The sequence below is a fragment of the Lutra lutra genome, chromosome 4 (genome assembly GCF_902655055.1).
Source record: "Lutra lutra chromosome 4, mLutLut1.2, whole genome shotgun sequence".
NCBI lineage: Eukaryota > Metazoa > Chordata > Mammalia > Carnivora > Mustelidae > Lutra > Lutra lutra.
In genome coordinates, this window is record NC_062281.1 from 175,795,009 (window position 1) to 175,811,070 (window position 16,062).

A 16,062-nucleotide genomic window follows, 5' to 3' on the forward strand; every position below is an offset into this window, starting at 1 on the left:
ATGTTCCCCCGTGCCACCTATGGAGGGCGGGCGCTGGTAAACCAGGTGCTCCGTTCTCCTGACCAGCTGATTCGGTTTGGACCCACACAGGGGGGGGCAGGCACAGAAGTTGGATTGTTCTGCATGAGGAAGAAAGAACCTGAGGCTGCCAAAGGCCACCAGTGAAGGGGAGCCAGGGAAAGCAAGAGGGATAGGAGGAGAAGGCTGCCATGGTCACAAATCCAGTCACAGCATATGCCACGGGCAGGGACTTGAGCCAATCTTTTCTAGAGCTGAGGGAGAAAATGGAACACTGGAAAGGTAGCCCAAATCTTATGATTACACAAGTGTACATTTTTCTCAAGAGAAAATCCATAATTTTGATCAGATTCTCAAAGGGGTCTATATTCATCAGGACAGGCTAGAATGATGCTTAGTAACAAACATCCCCAAATCTCTTCAGCCAAGAGTTTCTGTCTCATCATCTCTCACTAACCGCACCAGGGCCAGCTGACGCCAGCTCCATAGTCTCCCATGTGTTGACTTGCCCTGGTCCAGACTGCTCAGAGCCTCTGCCTCACCCATCTCCATGTGCTGCCTCCATAATCTCTGATGAACAAGAAAGAGCTGGAAAATCTTACAGGGTCTCTCCATGCCCACAGGCCCCAAGAGTCACACAGCTCATTCTGTTCACTGTTCACCAGCCATAAATAGCAGTGTGGTGCGCCTAACTGCAAGGGAAGCTCAGAAGGCTTCCATGTGCCCAGAAAGGAGAGGACAACTGGATATTGATGAGTACTGGTTATATTGGGGACCCCGCAAAATGTTAGCAACATCAGGATTAGAGCAATGAGTCCCAAACTCTGATTTATAGACCAACTTTATCAGCCCTCTCCTGAGAGCTTTTGGGAAATCCAGATCCCGGGCCACCCCCTTAGTTACATTCTAGTGTCGCAGACTCTGTATTTTTAACAAGGCTCACAGGTGCAGAACAGGTTTGGCAAAGCGTGGAGTGGAGGGTCTTCTGATCACAGGGCTAGGAGGTCATCCCGGACTCACATCTTTAAAAAAAAAAAAAAAAAAAAAACCTCCAGCCAGCTTGCTTTCCTCTCTCTACATCCCTTCATCCTGCCATGGAATTGCAAAGTGGAATTACAAAGCTCTCTGCAAGGATGACACCAGCTATCACTTGAAAGTCTAGAACCTCAGCCTACATTCCTCCTACCACCACTAGGATTGGGCCCGTTTTATTGGTGGGATGACTGAGGCACAGAATGCTGCACTAGACATGGGATTGCTGATTCTCATCCCTGTCTGGTCTAAGGAAGAAACCAATCTCTTATCCTGAATACCCCAAAGTCCATCCCCAGGAGATTTGCTTGCCGGGTATTTTCCAGGGCAGTGGGGCTTTAAGACACAGGTGCTCAAAGGTGCTCAAATATCCCCATTCTGGTCAGTTCTCTCTTTGCCGCTGCTGTTTATTTCCTCTGGAGAACGAGATTGGAAAGACAGTGCTAATTTAATTTCCCAGAATGAATAAAGATAAGACAGAAGGTGATGAAGAGCTGGGAGCCTGTAATTCACTTCCCAAAACCCGGATCCTTGCATCACAATGGCCCTCCCCATGCTGGAGCTGATTAAGCCCCAACAACTGCAGTTAATTACCTTCCTCTGTCTCCAAGGGAGGCTGGCTTCCCAGCCAAGGGTGGGCATGAGGGGGTTAGTTTGTAACCAGGCAAATGAGATATAGGGAAGGAGGGAGCCAGGGTTTATAGACCCCTCCATGGCTCACAGATCGCCCTCGTGGTGGGGGTGGGGGAGGGTATAAGGAGAACAGGTTCATTAGCTAGTGGGTCACCAATAAACCTCCAGGGCTTAGAGTCCAGTATCCCTGGAAGTTGTTTATGGGTCTTGCTGAATGTGGGCTTACCAAGAGGCCGTCAGGCTGGGCTGGATCCAGGGTGCCAGCAGCAACATCATTTGTGTTCCCAGGACAGCATCTCTGTGCACGTGGGGGCATTCATCTCCCTGAGCCCAGGAGGTTTTCATCCCTGCACACAACAATGTTGCCCATCAGCAAAGCAAGGAGTCTTTTCATGAGACCTGCGGGGGTGCACTATGGTGGGTGGGCATGCGGGAATACTTAGGGGCTGGTTTAGCTCTGTACACATGAGTGTGATGTAGTTAGAAGCAGCCATATTCATGCAGCCCTAAGGGTAATTTCCTGCCCTACTGCTAACTAGTTGTATAACCTTGGCAAAGTTTCTTCTCTAAGCAAGACAGTAATAGCATCCCTGTTAAAGAGTTCTGGTAAGGACTTGAGAGATGGTGCCTGGAAAGAGCCCAGCTCAGCACCCAGCCCACAGGAAGGGCTCCATGATCATGAGCTACTGTCAATGTAGGATCCTACAATGGGAGGATCCTACGGCTCCTTCGGTGAATGTAGGAGTTGCGTTTACCCATGAACGCAGGGAGTGAGCTCACAGGGCCGGTTCATCATCACGGTGGCACCTGCAGCCACAGGGAGAGACCTTTCCGACATAGCCAAGGCCCCGTCCCACCTCCCTTTATGGTCCCTATGACGAGGACTCGGTGTCTGGCCAGAAGGGAGGGAACGAAGGTGGAAAGCTGTTCCTCCAGGGCCAGAGGCGCTGACTTTTTGCAAAGCTGGAGACCCACTTTCCTGGAGCTAAAAATGCTTGCAGCAACAGGTAAGGAGGCCTCAGTAAGAGAGCAGGAGCCCCAGCACTGACCTGATGGGGACTGACAGGGGCAAGTGATTTCAACGCAAAGCCTGAACGCACCTGCTGGGGAGCGGGCTGCCATTCTCACTAAATGAAGAATCTGCTGGTTGTGGGGGAGGCAAATCCCCACTGTCCTGAGACTTTGTGGCTGGGTTTTAATGTCCTTTCTTGAGGAGACAAAAATGAAGACAGCTTATCGGGGGGCCTGGAAGAGAGAGATCCTGGCTCTGGGTCAGATAGGGCTGGAATTTTTCTGGGGGTGAGGGAGAAGGTAGAGTCACAAAGATGGAAGGGATTTGGGGCTAGGAAGGCTGGACCAGGGACCTTGGCCATGAGTTGGGGGTTCAGGGAGCAGGAGTAGGTGGGACTGAGGAGAGCAAGGTGGTGGGGAGCAAAAGGGTCAGGATCAGACTGTGAACAGGGGACAGTGGAAGGTGGTGCCAACTGTGTGAGGGGCTCAACCCCAGGTCACTGTTGGGCTTCATGGCCCCTCGGAAGTCTGGGCAGTTCTAGATTGAGGAGATGGAATGAAACTGCACCGTTCCAGAGTCAGAGAATCACAGAGAGTTGGGGATGAGAAAGCTCCTGAAAAGAGCCAGCCCCATAAGTAGATAGAAGGATTCCACCTCCCAGTAGGAGATGGGAGGGATTTGTCCAACACCTCTTGAACCATTGGATTCTTTTCAGCAAATATTCGCAGACCTTGTTCCTGAGACAGAGTGCAGTTCTCCACCCCGCTAATGTAAGGCTTGGCCATGTGGCTTGTTCTAGCCAAGACAATGCAACAGGACATGATGTCACCCACTCTGAGCCAAGTCCTTAAGAAGGCATCCTGTGTTTCTGCTTACCCTCCTGTGTTTGTGCCATTTTGGATTAGAAGAGCACATCCCAGGAGTCACTGATCCACAGAGAATGAGAGACACGTGGAGCAGACCCGAACCCCACCCCAAGGCACGTCTGACTCATGCCCTGGGACAACCTGCTCCAGCGAGTCCCCAGACACACGATTAGGACAGACAACCACCTCACGCTGTAAGCCACTATGCTTCAGGTGGTGTCTTACACGTCATCACGGTGGCAATAGCTATGGGATATTTTGACTTATAATGAATATATATCTGGTCTTCAGACCCATTCCTGGCACAGAACTCCCCAAACTCTCAGAATTGTATAAGCGAAGAGAAAGATAAATGTGACTTTTGTTATGCTACCGATGACTTTGGGAACACATCTAAGGATGGGGGCTGGTAGCCAGGAGAGCCAACCATGTGACGAGAGGGTTGGCATGTCAGTCCCACCCTCCTGACCTCTGAGCAGAAAGAAGGGCTGAAGTTTGAGTCAGTCACCAGTGACTAATCGAGTATGCCTAGATCACGAAACCTCCATAAAAACCCAAAAGAACAGATCTGGAGAGTTTCCAGGTTGGTGAACACCTTGAGATTTGGGGACAGGGTCTGGAATCTCCATGTCCTTCCCGTACAGCTTGCTCTCTGTGTCTCTTCCATCCAGCTGTCCCTCTCATTATAAGCCAGCTCACTGGTAAGTACAATGTTTCTGATGAATTCTGCGAGCCACTCCAGCAAATTAATTGAACCTGAGGAAGGGGCCACAGGACGCTCTGATCTACAGCAGTTTGGCTGGATGCTCAGGTGACAACCTATACCTGTCATCTGAGGTGGGGAGGCAGGGAGCAGCGTCGTCGGACACCATGTACAGATGAAGTTGTCACAGGACATCCGGCTGGTGTTGGGGAACTGTTTACAGTGGGGACAACACCACACGCATCAGAACTAGGAGCAGAAGCTGACAGCCACACAGCAAGTCAGGAGCTGAGCTGAAACAAATCCTAGGCCACTCACAGAGAGCAAAGAACACCATCTGATGCCTTGGTTCCACCAGGACGTCAATCAGTCTCTGAACACATCGTAGCTCAGGTCTCACTCCTAAGAGGCAGTGTTGGCCACTCCCACTGGGTGTGCTGAGGGCTCAGTGCTCCCTGTCCTGGCCCCTCCCCATCAGCCCTGGGAGACAGGGCAGGGGGCAGTGGTTCCCTCTCTGACCCTGCATGACAGTGGCGGGGTCACTAGGCCACTGTGAGGCATCGAAAGCCGCAAGCCGGGAGGAGGAGGGCTGGAAAGCAGCACAGAAGTGGGGTGATACCCAAGAGCTGGCAGGTCCCATCAGGGAGAAAGGGGCAGGTGCGTGGCAGATACTGCCCCCCCGGGGACCAGTCCTCTGCAGGGATGAGCTTGGGTGTGGAGTGAGCAGTGGGGATGGCCCCTGCTCCACACACACTTCTCCATGACCCGGGGTCGGTTGTCTCACTGCTCTGAACCGGGGAGTGTGACACGGCTCCCAGGGCCACAGAGGCAAGCAACATATCCTGAAACACACACCGTGCCCAGCCCAGAGCCAGGCTTATGAAGGTCTCAGGTAGGCAGGGCTCCCTTCTGCCCACCCCCCCCAACCCCAGGGTCCCAGGAAAGTGGGCTCCTCAGTCACACTCGTGTCCTGCTCCAGTGCCCCCATCTAGGGGACTCTGGGCAAGCCCCGCTCCTTCCCTGGGCCTCAGTTTCCTCATCTGCAAAATGAAGATAATAACAGTACCTCCTTCCAAATCAAGTGAAGATGGAAAATCCACATAAAGTCCCTGGCATGAGGATCAAAGACTGCCTCAGAGATAGTAGGTGTCACCCCAAGCTGGGGGGACTGCAGGGGCCTTTTAAACAGTGAAGCCCTGCATCCACAGAAGGGTTGGTATTCGCACAACTGTCATCCACCCCAGGGGGCCCCTGCAGAATTTCACATGGGCGGTTGGTGGCTGCCCATCTCCTGTCCCTGACATCTTCTCTCTCCCACCCCATCCAGCTTTGACAGGGCAGGTCTAGCTCTCTGTGGAAAGGGATTCTCTGTTCACAAAAAAAATCTCATGGAAAACAGTAATATCTTCAATCTGACTAATGACAAGAGCAGAAGAGCTTCAATATTCTTCCATGAACAAACAACCTGTCCCTATATATGAGAGGCTCATTAAAAGCCATATGGCAAGGGGCACCTGGGTGGCTCAGTTGGTTGAGCATCTGATGTTTGATCTCAGCTCAGATCTTGGTCTTGGGAGTTGTGAGTTCAAGCCCTGTGCTGGGTGTGGAGCCTACTCAAAAAGAAGAAAAAAAAAACTATTTGGCAACACATGGCTCCTCCTTTTAAACCACAGCGCGTTAAAAGCAGTTCCCTCTCCACTACCTGTTACCTTTTGCCTATCTCTTCTTTTATATGAGAGAAGACAGACACCTGGCTCTCCTCAGAGGTAAAGGCTCTGGTCCTTCACTCTGCGAGCTGGGATGCTAGTAGTGTCTTTCTCCCCATGAGCACACACACGTACACTCACACACCCACACCTGTGCACGTCTGTGGCACAGATTTGGTGCAGCCCTTAGAAGTCCTGCAGGGAGACACAGAAAACAAGATGGCGCCCGGGGCCAAGGACCTGGAAGTAGGGCTTTCAGGGTGAGAGTCTCAGCGACCAGGAGCCTCCATCTCTCCTCTGAGCAGAAGCAGGTGCTGACAACCCTGAGACTATTATCTGGTGGTCAAAGTCTGTGGCATTGGTAGCAGCTGAGAGGCATGGGAGGGGGGATAGGCAGGGGGGTGGAGGGGGGATGGCTTTGGCTCCTCTCCCCATGAGGTCTGACATCTTAAAATTCACAGCATCACAGCATCTCAGGGCTGCAGGGACTCCCCTAGGCACTTAGTGATAACCTGCGGTGGCAGGAGCAGGATTTATTAGGGTGTGTGTATTTGCAAGCATTCACACACACACACACACACACACACACATGCACGCACATGAGAACGTTATCTTTGCCCAGCCAGCTTCTCCCTTTCCCCTGCCCTCCAGACAAGAATGTTATCTGTGCAAGATGGTTTCTAATGTGTGTGCATGCACGTGCACGACGTCCCAGCAGGAGAATCAGCAATGGGGAGAGAAACAAAAGGAGAAACCAAGACAACGGTCCCATAAAGAAATGGGGGAGGCGAAGAGAAGCATAGAAGAGGACAGGGCTCCGCAAATCTACCACCTGGGGAAATTTGTGAGGGGCTCTACGGATCCCTGATGCCGAGGGATGGAGCCCTGAGAAGCTTGTGCAGGGTGCCCATGGCATCTCCGTCAGTCCTCTCCAGCCACTGCAAGCAAAATGGGAATTCCTTTTTAAATGACTGTTGCTTTGGTTTTCTTGGAGTTGAGAATGGGCTGCACAGAACCTGTTATGAGGTCACAAAGGATGCAGAGCTTTCCCTAAGGGCAGAGGTGGGGCTGGATGTAGGATGTGTGGCCCTGGGGGCTGCCCAGGACCTGGCCTGTGCCCTTGGGGTTGGAGGAGGGGGTAACACTCAGTCAGTCATTGCCCAACAAGGAGAAAGAAGAACAAAGAAGAGTCTACTTCTAGGAGTTCATTCTCGTAATGAATAAAAGATGGTCCTGAGGGGAGTGAGCAAGTTAGCACTTCCCGGGTGTCACACCGAGATCCGAGATCCCAAAGAGGACCCGCTCTACCTCCATTTTGACCTCAGACATTCTAACTGATTAAAGTTCTTGCCAGCCTATCTTTTAACTTGGGAGGGGGGGGGGGAAAACCCAACAGGCAAAGCATCCTGTGATAGGAACTGAAACAAAACGACCTCTTAGAGCAATAGGGACAGCCCTGACCCCAGCAAGACTCCATGTGACTGACCCCAAGACTGTGACCGACTTGACCTTTACTGTCCCCCTGCTCTGACCCACCTACCTCTGTCCCACATTCTCCTAATACAAGCCTAGAGATATTTTCAGCACTTTGGAGACAGTCTTTGGGACACTAGTCCCCTGTTTTCCCCGTATCAGTCTCACTGAAATAAATCCCTTTCTTGTCCCACCACCGCTGTCTCTCTCCCTTTGGATTTTTTCAGCCAATGGCCAAACCTGGTCTGTTTGGAGTCCTGGAGCCACCCTTGGGCCACAGTTATGTGGCTACAGTCTGGTCAATGGGTGTCACCTCCCCCACCCCACAAATGAAAAAGTAGACTGACCCAAGGTCACACAGCCAGACCGGCTGGCGCTCAGGGCAAACTCTCCCTGCCTAGCTCTATGGGTACACCATCTCTACCCACACTCAGGGGGCAGAGGAGGAGGAGGCAATGTGCAGTTTGAGGGGATCTTGGCAGGCTTGAGGGAAAGGTCACATGAGCTGAACTTAGAAGGAAGCTAAAAATTCTGACAGGCAGAGGTGACAGGATCCAGGTCATAGGGGAGCGAGGGACATTCCAGGTGGAAGAAGCCACAGGAGGAACAGCCAGGAAGTGAGGAAGCCTAGAACGTCTTGGGGAATAGAGAGAAGTGGACTTTGGTAACAGCAAGTAACCAGAAAAGCAGGGAGGGGAAAAGTCCCTCCAAGATCAAGGTCCTACACAACTCCCCTAGCTGGCCTTAATCAAATATACTGACTCAGTTTGAATATGAGTGCTCAGATCTGTCTTTGCAGCCCCTCAGACAGTTACTTCCCCGCTCTGTCAACTAGTAGCCAACTCTCGGCCTTCCTGCGGCACCCTGACTTCTCTTCTAGGGCCCCAGTTGGTATGTCCAGCCTCTGCACACCCTGCACACCTGGGCCCACCCTAAGCCTATCAGTCAGCCTCCTCTGGCTCTGTGCCCTGGACTGCTCTGAGCCAAGGCACCGGTGGGGTCAGTGACGAGAATGGCTATTTCGAGATGCTCACCCCTCCTGCCCATTGTTCAGATCAAAGCCACATCTTCTTACACACCATCAGAACAAGCTATTCCCCTGCTCACCATCCACCAACAGCTTGCCATCCCACTGCCCATGGCCATCAAAGCTGCCCATTCTCCCTTACTTCCCACTACCACTATGTCTCTCCTGACATTCCCACCACGGGAAGAAATACAGTTTGAGCTGTGAGGGCACTGACCTACCACACCTAAGCTACCCAACCATGCCAAAGCTACCCACCAGCCCCTGCCACTGGGCACAGGCCAAGACTGCAGACAATGTCTCTGTCTGATCACTACCAGGGAGTTTCATCATCTGCTCCCCAGCCACCGCCTGGGGCGCCGTCATCTGCTTGTACCCTATGCTCTCTCATGGAAGCTGGGGCTCATGCTTTCCTCTAGAGCACCCAACTGGGCATGGCCATTACTCACTCTCTGAGACCCAGCTCAAGGCACTCCATTTCTGTGCCTGAGTTAGAGGGAGCGCCCATGTCAGCTCAGGGGACATGCTCAGCATCTCTGGGAGAAGGAGGAAGGTTTCTAGCTGGTTGGCAGCCAGCACCTGCCTGGGTTTCCATGGCGAGCCTGCTGAGCCATGGGTTCAGCATTGCCCTGGGGCAGAGCAGCCCTTCCAGAATGGAGACCCCCCATGAAAGCAAGCGCACCGTGCTTCCAACGTTCTCCAGTTTCCCTCCCAATCACCTGGGGGTGCTGAGCCCTGGACTCAGGCCTCGTCACTGGGCTCAGATGCTGACATTACAGACCACACAGACTCTGGACCCAGAGGGGCCTGAGTTTAAGTCCTGTCTTGGCCACTCACGCCCTGAGTGACCTGGAGCCCGTCCTCGATCACTCTGGACCTCGGCCTCCCACATGCTCCTGGGGCAAAAGACGTGAGTGAAAAATGGTCCCGTGGGAGGGAGAAGAGAATTCAGCTACTGTTTATTGAGAGCCTACTATGGGCCAGGCACTGTGATAAAGGCTTTGGGTGCATCCTCTTATTTCCGTCTTGCAAGAGAGTGAGCTCAGCACTACAATTAGCCTCAACTTGCAGAATCACAAGAAGGTCCAACAGTGCCAGAGAGGAGAAAAGTCAGGCTCGGCCATCAAGTTGACTTGCGGCTTGAATCTCTGCTCCAGCCCTTGACTACTGGGAGGTCCCAAGCGAGTTACTGAGCCGCTCAGAGACTTGGTTTCCTCATTTATAAAATGGGCAGTGGTGATCTCACCGAGCACTTTTGAGAATCCTGAGAACAAATGGGTCCTGGTATGTTGCCGTGTCCAGGCTTGGGACACTATTTGCTGGCACTGGGAGGAGGGTACCTGAAGCCTGGGCAGGCCCGGGGTCCTCACTCAGCCTGAGGGGCCTGTCCAGCTGTAGCTACCTCTTCTTGCTCTCTGGCCTCCACTCCTGCCCTAAGACAACCCGTTCTCACCCTGACAGCTAAGAACCCTCCCAGCGAGCAACACAGAGCCTGGCACAAAGGAGACATACGGAAGTACTCACTGAACAAAGGTACAGATACGAAGATTCTGTAATTCTAAGACGGTGAATTCTAGGATTCCATGGTTCAGCAATTCGAGAATCTTAAATTGCTATTATTTTTAACCCAGGGTCCCAAACTTGAGTGCCCACAGAAGCCAGACAGGGAACGTGTGTGAGTGACCCAAGCCAAATGTAAGTGTGAACACACACGCCATGTGAATAGGACAGTCTGGGAAGGCCTGGGGGGGCGGGCCAATTCCAATCACATCTATGGCCCGTTCTGAGCCCAATGTGGCCAAATCTCCGAGTTTTCAGGACATAACGGCTAGATTTTTTTTCTTCTCGTTTTTTTTCCTTCCTTTTTTTAAATTGTTGTTGTTGAATACCTTCATTTTTAAAAAGCCAGCATATTTTTTAAAGATTTATTTATTTTAGAGAGAGTGTGTGGGAGTGAGCAGGGGGAGGAGCAGAGGGACAGGAAGAGAGAGAATCTCAAGCAGACTCTCACTGAGAACAGAGCCCAACACAGGGCTCAGTCTCACAACCCAGAGATCTTGACCTGAGCCTAAATTAAGAGTCTGACACTTAACCAACTGAGTCACTCAGGCACCCCCCCAAACTGCCATATTTTTAAAACTAATAGTACGGGAAACTAGATGTGGGATTTATGGAAACTCTCTGAACCATCTTTGCAATTTTCTGCTGATCTAAATCTCTTTTAAAATAAAAATTTTGGGGGGGGCGCCTGGGTGGCTCAGTGGGTTAAGCTGCTGCCTTCGGCTCAGGTCATGATCCCAGGTCCTGGGTTCGAGCCCACATAGGGCTTTCTGCTCAGCAGGGAGCCTGCTTCCTCCTCTCTCTCTGCCTGCCTCTCTGCTTACTTGTGATTTCTCTCTGTCAAATAAATAAATAAAATCTTTAAAAAAAATAAAATAAAATAAAAATTTTTTGTTAAAAAAATCCACTAGGACCAAAAGAAGTAGATGGGAGCTCTATCAGACTGATGGGCAGCTGTTTGCAAGCTCCGTTCTCAATCCCACAGACACTAAGGCTGTGCACACAGCCAGTGCCCAGGGTCTGCTCACCAGCTCCCTCACACTTCCTGGTCTGGCTGGGAGGGAGGGGCCCACACCCGGGGGCAGAGCTGGAAGGACAGAAGGGGAAAGCTGAGTAGAGCAGAAATGTCGTGGTGTGCAGCAGGGCAGTTTTGGGTAGACACGCTAGGTTGACAGGACCACACACTAGGAGAAACAGGAGCTCTGGTGCACTACAGGTGGGAATGTAAAGTGGGTCAGCCATCACTGAAACAGAATGGAGGGGCATCTGGGTGTCTCAGCTGGCTAAGCATCCAACTTTGGGTTTTGGCTCAGGTCATGATCTCAGGGTCACGAGATGGAGCCCTACCTGGGGCTCCAGGCTCATCAGGGAGTCTGTTTCTCTCCCTCCCTCTCCGCTGCCCCCACCCACCCATAGTCTCTCTGTCTTTCTAAAACAAATAAATAAATCTAAAAAAAAAAAAAGAAAGAAAGAAAGAGAAAACAGGATGGCGTTTCCTCAACAACTTAAAAATGATCACCCTATGATCCAGCCATCCTACCTCTGGGTGTACATCTAAAGGAAATAAAATCACTATCTTCAAGAGCTATCTGCACCCCCACATTCACAGCAACATTCTTCACAAGAGCCAAGAACAAAAACCACCTAAGTGTCCATGGGTGGATGAATGGATAAAGAAAATGCAGCATATATATGTCATATGATATATAATGAATATTATTCAGCTATAAACATTTTTTAAAAGGAAATCCTGCCATTTGCAATAATATGGACAGACCTCGAGGACATTGTGCTAAGTGAAATAAGTCAGACAAATACTGTATGATCTCATTCGTGTGCAGAATCTAAAAACAAACAAACAAAAAAACCCTGAACTCATCAAAACAGAGCAGAATTGTGGCCGCCAGGGGTCGGGGGTACAGGAATAAGGAGATGTTGGTCAAAGTGTACAGACTTCTACTTAGAAGATGAGTGAGTTCTGGGGACCTAATGTACCACCTGGTGACTATAGTTAATTATATGCCTGAAAGCTGAGAGGAGAATAGATCTTAAATATTCTCACTGCACAGGCAAAAAACAAACAAACAACCATGTAATTGTGTGAGGTGAGAGATGTGCTAACTAACCCTATTGTGGTAATCATTTTGAAATATATCTGGTGGATCAAATCATCACACTGTACACCTTAAGCTTACATGGTGTTGTATGTCAATCACATGTCAATACCACTGGGGGGAGGGGGGAAGAGAAGGGGCAGAAGTTGAGGCCTATGGGGCATCCACGTGGAGAAATACAGTTGCCAACTGGTGTATGAGCCATTTTCAGGGGAAGGGGTCATTTTGGGGAGTCAGTGTGTAGGTGGTATTTCTACGGGACTGGATGGTCTCCCTTTGGGGAAAACATAGATGGAGAGGAGGAAAGGATAAAGAAGAGCCCTGGGGGGACGCCTGGGTGGCTCAGTTGGTTAAGCAGCTGCCTTTGGCTCAGGTCATGATCCCAGCGTCCTGGGATCGAGTCCCACATCGGGCTCCTTGCTTGGCGGGGAGCCTGCTTCTCCCTCTGCCTCTGTCTGCCATTCTGTCCGCCTGTGCTCGCTCTCTCTCCCTCTCTGACAGATAAATAAAAAAATCTTAAAAAAAAAAAAAAAAAAGAAGAAGAGCCCTGGGCTCTCCGTTATTGAGAGGACAGGAAGGTGGGAAGGATCCAGCTGAGGAGACTAAGAAGGACCAGCCCAAGGGATAGGGGGAAGCCCAGGGTGTGTGCCCTGGACACATGGGTGATGGCAGGGGCAGGGTAGATTTTGCCATCTTGGGACACTCTTTTATCAGATGAGCACTAATTCTGAGAGGATTCTCTGAGTCTCTGACTCCAGCAGGTGAGACCAATGATTAGGGTCTTCAGCTTTAGATTCAGACACGTCCTGACTCTGCCCCTTTCACCAGCTGTGTGACTTCAGGAAAACCACTTTCCCTCTTCAGAGCTGTTTCCCGATCCGTGAGGTAATAATCCCTTTGCCTCACCTCACTGGCCCCCAGAATCTACCTGGTCCCCGTCACGTCGGAACAGAGGGTACATGGCATCTCTGACTCCAGCCCTGCTGACAGCCAGCTGCTCTCCCCCGGGACACTACCCACGTTACCGACAGCTCAACTCTGAGGCTTCTCTGCTTCTCTGTTCCAGGCCTGCCTTCCCTTAGGGAGTTTGGTTCTGCCCCTTGGTTGCAGGTTGTAGGCAGAACCTTTTACTGCAAGGAGCAGAACACGAATAGTTAAAGGAATGGTATAACGATTGTTGGCCCACATAACTGGGAAATCAAGTGGGTGGACCTGGCTTCAGGGATGGCAGGGGCGGGGGCAGAGGCTCAAACCATCTTCCCAGGGCTCTGTCTTCTTCCTTCTTTCTCTCAGCTCTGCATCTCTCTGTCAACACCCTTCACAGACTAGCTTTCTCCTCACTGTGGGGAAGATGGCCACCAGCAACTCCAGATCCTTACAGCTTTCAATCCCAGAGAAAGAAGGTCTATCTCTCTCCCAGGGTCCATATGTCCAATCAGAAGATTGTGTTAATAAAAGAGAGGAGGAGGGTCTGGATAAACACCTCAGAAGTCCTCTAGATGACCTGATGCCCCCTTTACCTTATAGGCCCCTGGGAGAAACAAGGTTCTGTCTCCCTGGTGTGACCATAGCCCCATGCAGAACGTGAGAGTGGGGTCCGTGAAGTCAGCAAGAGCAGAGTGGGGCTTGATCAAAAGGCTAAGAAGACACACAGAGTGGAAAACTCCAGGAAGCATAAGAGATGGGAAGACTGCGAGGACTGAACCCCTTATCACAGTCTCCACTGTCCCCACTCCCCAAGGCCCTGTTAGAGCGGATGCCCCAGGTGCTCTCCAAGGCTCTGGGCTGCCTCCTGCAACTGGGGGCAGAGTGAATAAACAACCGGAAGGCAGATGCCTTAGAATACCCCAACTTCCTTCATCAAGGAAGCGGATCGCAAGAGGAACCAATCAGCAGGACCTCCACTCAGCTGGACCAATCAGCAGGGATCCCCAGTCAGCAGGACCAATTAGATGAATTCATCTGTTCGGCCAATCACGTTGAAGGCTGCTATGGTCTCCTATTAAGAAGCAGGTGGGCTGGACTTGGTGGTGCCTCCATGTTCTCAAAGAAAGACCTAGGACTTCCGGGGACCTCCCCACCTCTCTCCATAGTGGGCACGTCCTACCCTCCCCAGGAAGGAGGAAAAGGTCTCCCACTGGGTGGCAGCCTTTAGAGGCATGGAGGGAGGGGTACTCTTGCCTGACATTCAGTGGCGTGTGGATACCCTGGCAACTCCACGCTCCTGAAGATGTCAAAATGTTATGATTTTCATGGGAGAAGTGATGAGTGGAACCAGGTGGAAGTAGATATAAGCCTGACTGGAGAGATGGGCTGCTAAATTTGTTGCCATGGTGACTGCATCCCTGCTGCCTTCCCCACTCACCAAGGGCGACACCACCCATTGGAGAAGAAGGTGCCTGTCACATCCTCCTGGGGGGCCCACTCCCCAGTGTCAGTCTCATTTAGGACTGAGGACCTCCAACTTTGTTCATCCATTCCCTCACTCAGCCCATATATTTACCCAGAATCTGTTCTGCTTTGAACACCAGGGACTGTTCCCTGTCCTCAGAGAGCTTATAGTCGAGGGAAGGACGGAGACATAAAGAAACAATTGAATATAAAGTCAGGATGCTTACTGTGAAGCGAAAGAATGAGAAAACATGAGGGAGGAGAAAAAAGAGGACACGATTTGGGTGTCCAGAGAGGTTCTCCTGAGGAGCCATTTGAACTAAGACCAGAAGTATCAGGAGCCAGGCGGGCAAAAAGGAAGGATAAGAGCTTTCCCAGTGCAGAGGAAACTGAGGCAAGAAGGAGACTGGAGCATCCCAGGAGCAGAAGCTACTAGCGTGGCTGGAGGGAAGCTGGAAACGGACAGGGACCCAGTCAAGAGGGACCTCGTGGCCATGCCAAGGTCTAGTGGCTTATCCCAGGGCAGTAGGGACCATGGGAGAGATTTAAGTGGGTGTGATGCCACTGGCAAGTTTTTAAAGCTCTTTTGTCTCCACTGTGGGGAGCGCACTGGGGAAGGGGCAGGAAGGGAGAAGAATGTTCTAGAAAGGAGGAGCAGCTCAAAGGTGGGTCAGACCTGAAGGAGGAGACTTGTTTTAGGAACTGCCAGAAACTGCTGGCAGGCAGCATGGAGGGATGGAGAGATGCTAGAGATGAGCGTGGGGATTTAGGGCATTATGGCCCCAGCTCTATTGTTCCCAGCTGTGTGGCCTTGGGTGAGCTCCTGAACCTCTCTGAACCTCAGAGCCCCAGAGAAGGGAAGTGACTGTCCCAAGTGTGACAGGTGGTGGTGGCAGACAGCACCTGGGAGACTGAGAGCTAAGGATGGTATGTATTAGGGTTGGCACTCTGGAGCCCCATGGACATGGGTTCAAATCCCATCTCCCACTCACCAGCTGGGTGCCTTGGTCAGGCTGCCTAACCTTGCTGGGCCTCCCGTCACCTCATCTGTAATACAAGGTTGTCCTCACGTGGCCTCCCTCCTGGGATCGCTGTGAGAGATGCAGCAGGTGGTGGTTTCTGGCACCTTCATTTCATGCTTGGTAAATGGTGATTGTGGCACTGGAATCTGGGGACTTTCCCAGTCAGTCAGTGGGTTCAGAATGACTGAGGCCATCCCAGTGCAGAACCTAGGACTCCGGCCAAAAAGAAAAGCATTAGGGCAAGATGGTGAGGCACTCCCTGGGGAGAATCACCACCCCTCTGCCCTTTCTCTGCCCAACTCACAAAGCAACACCACAGTGACCTCAAACAAGCTATGCATATCCCCGCCTCAGGCCCTTTGCACTTGCTGTTCCCTCTGCTCCTGCTTCTCTCTGCTTTAACTAGGTTCTTCCCTTCATTTCATTCAGATCTTAGCTTAGACATCCTCCCAGTATTACCCACCCCAGCCTATCACTCTCTGACCCCTTGAATTTGACCCCCCCA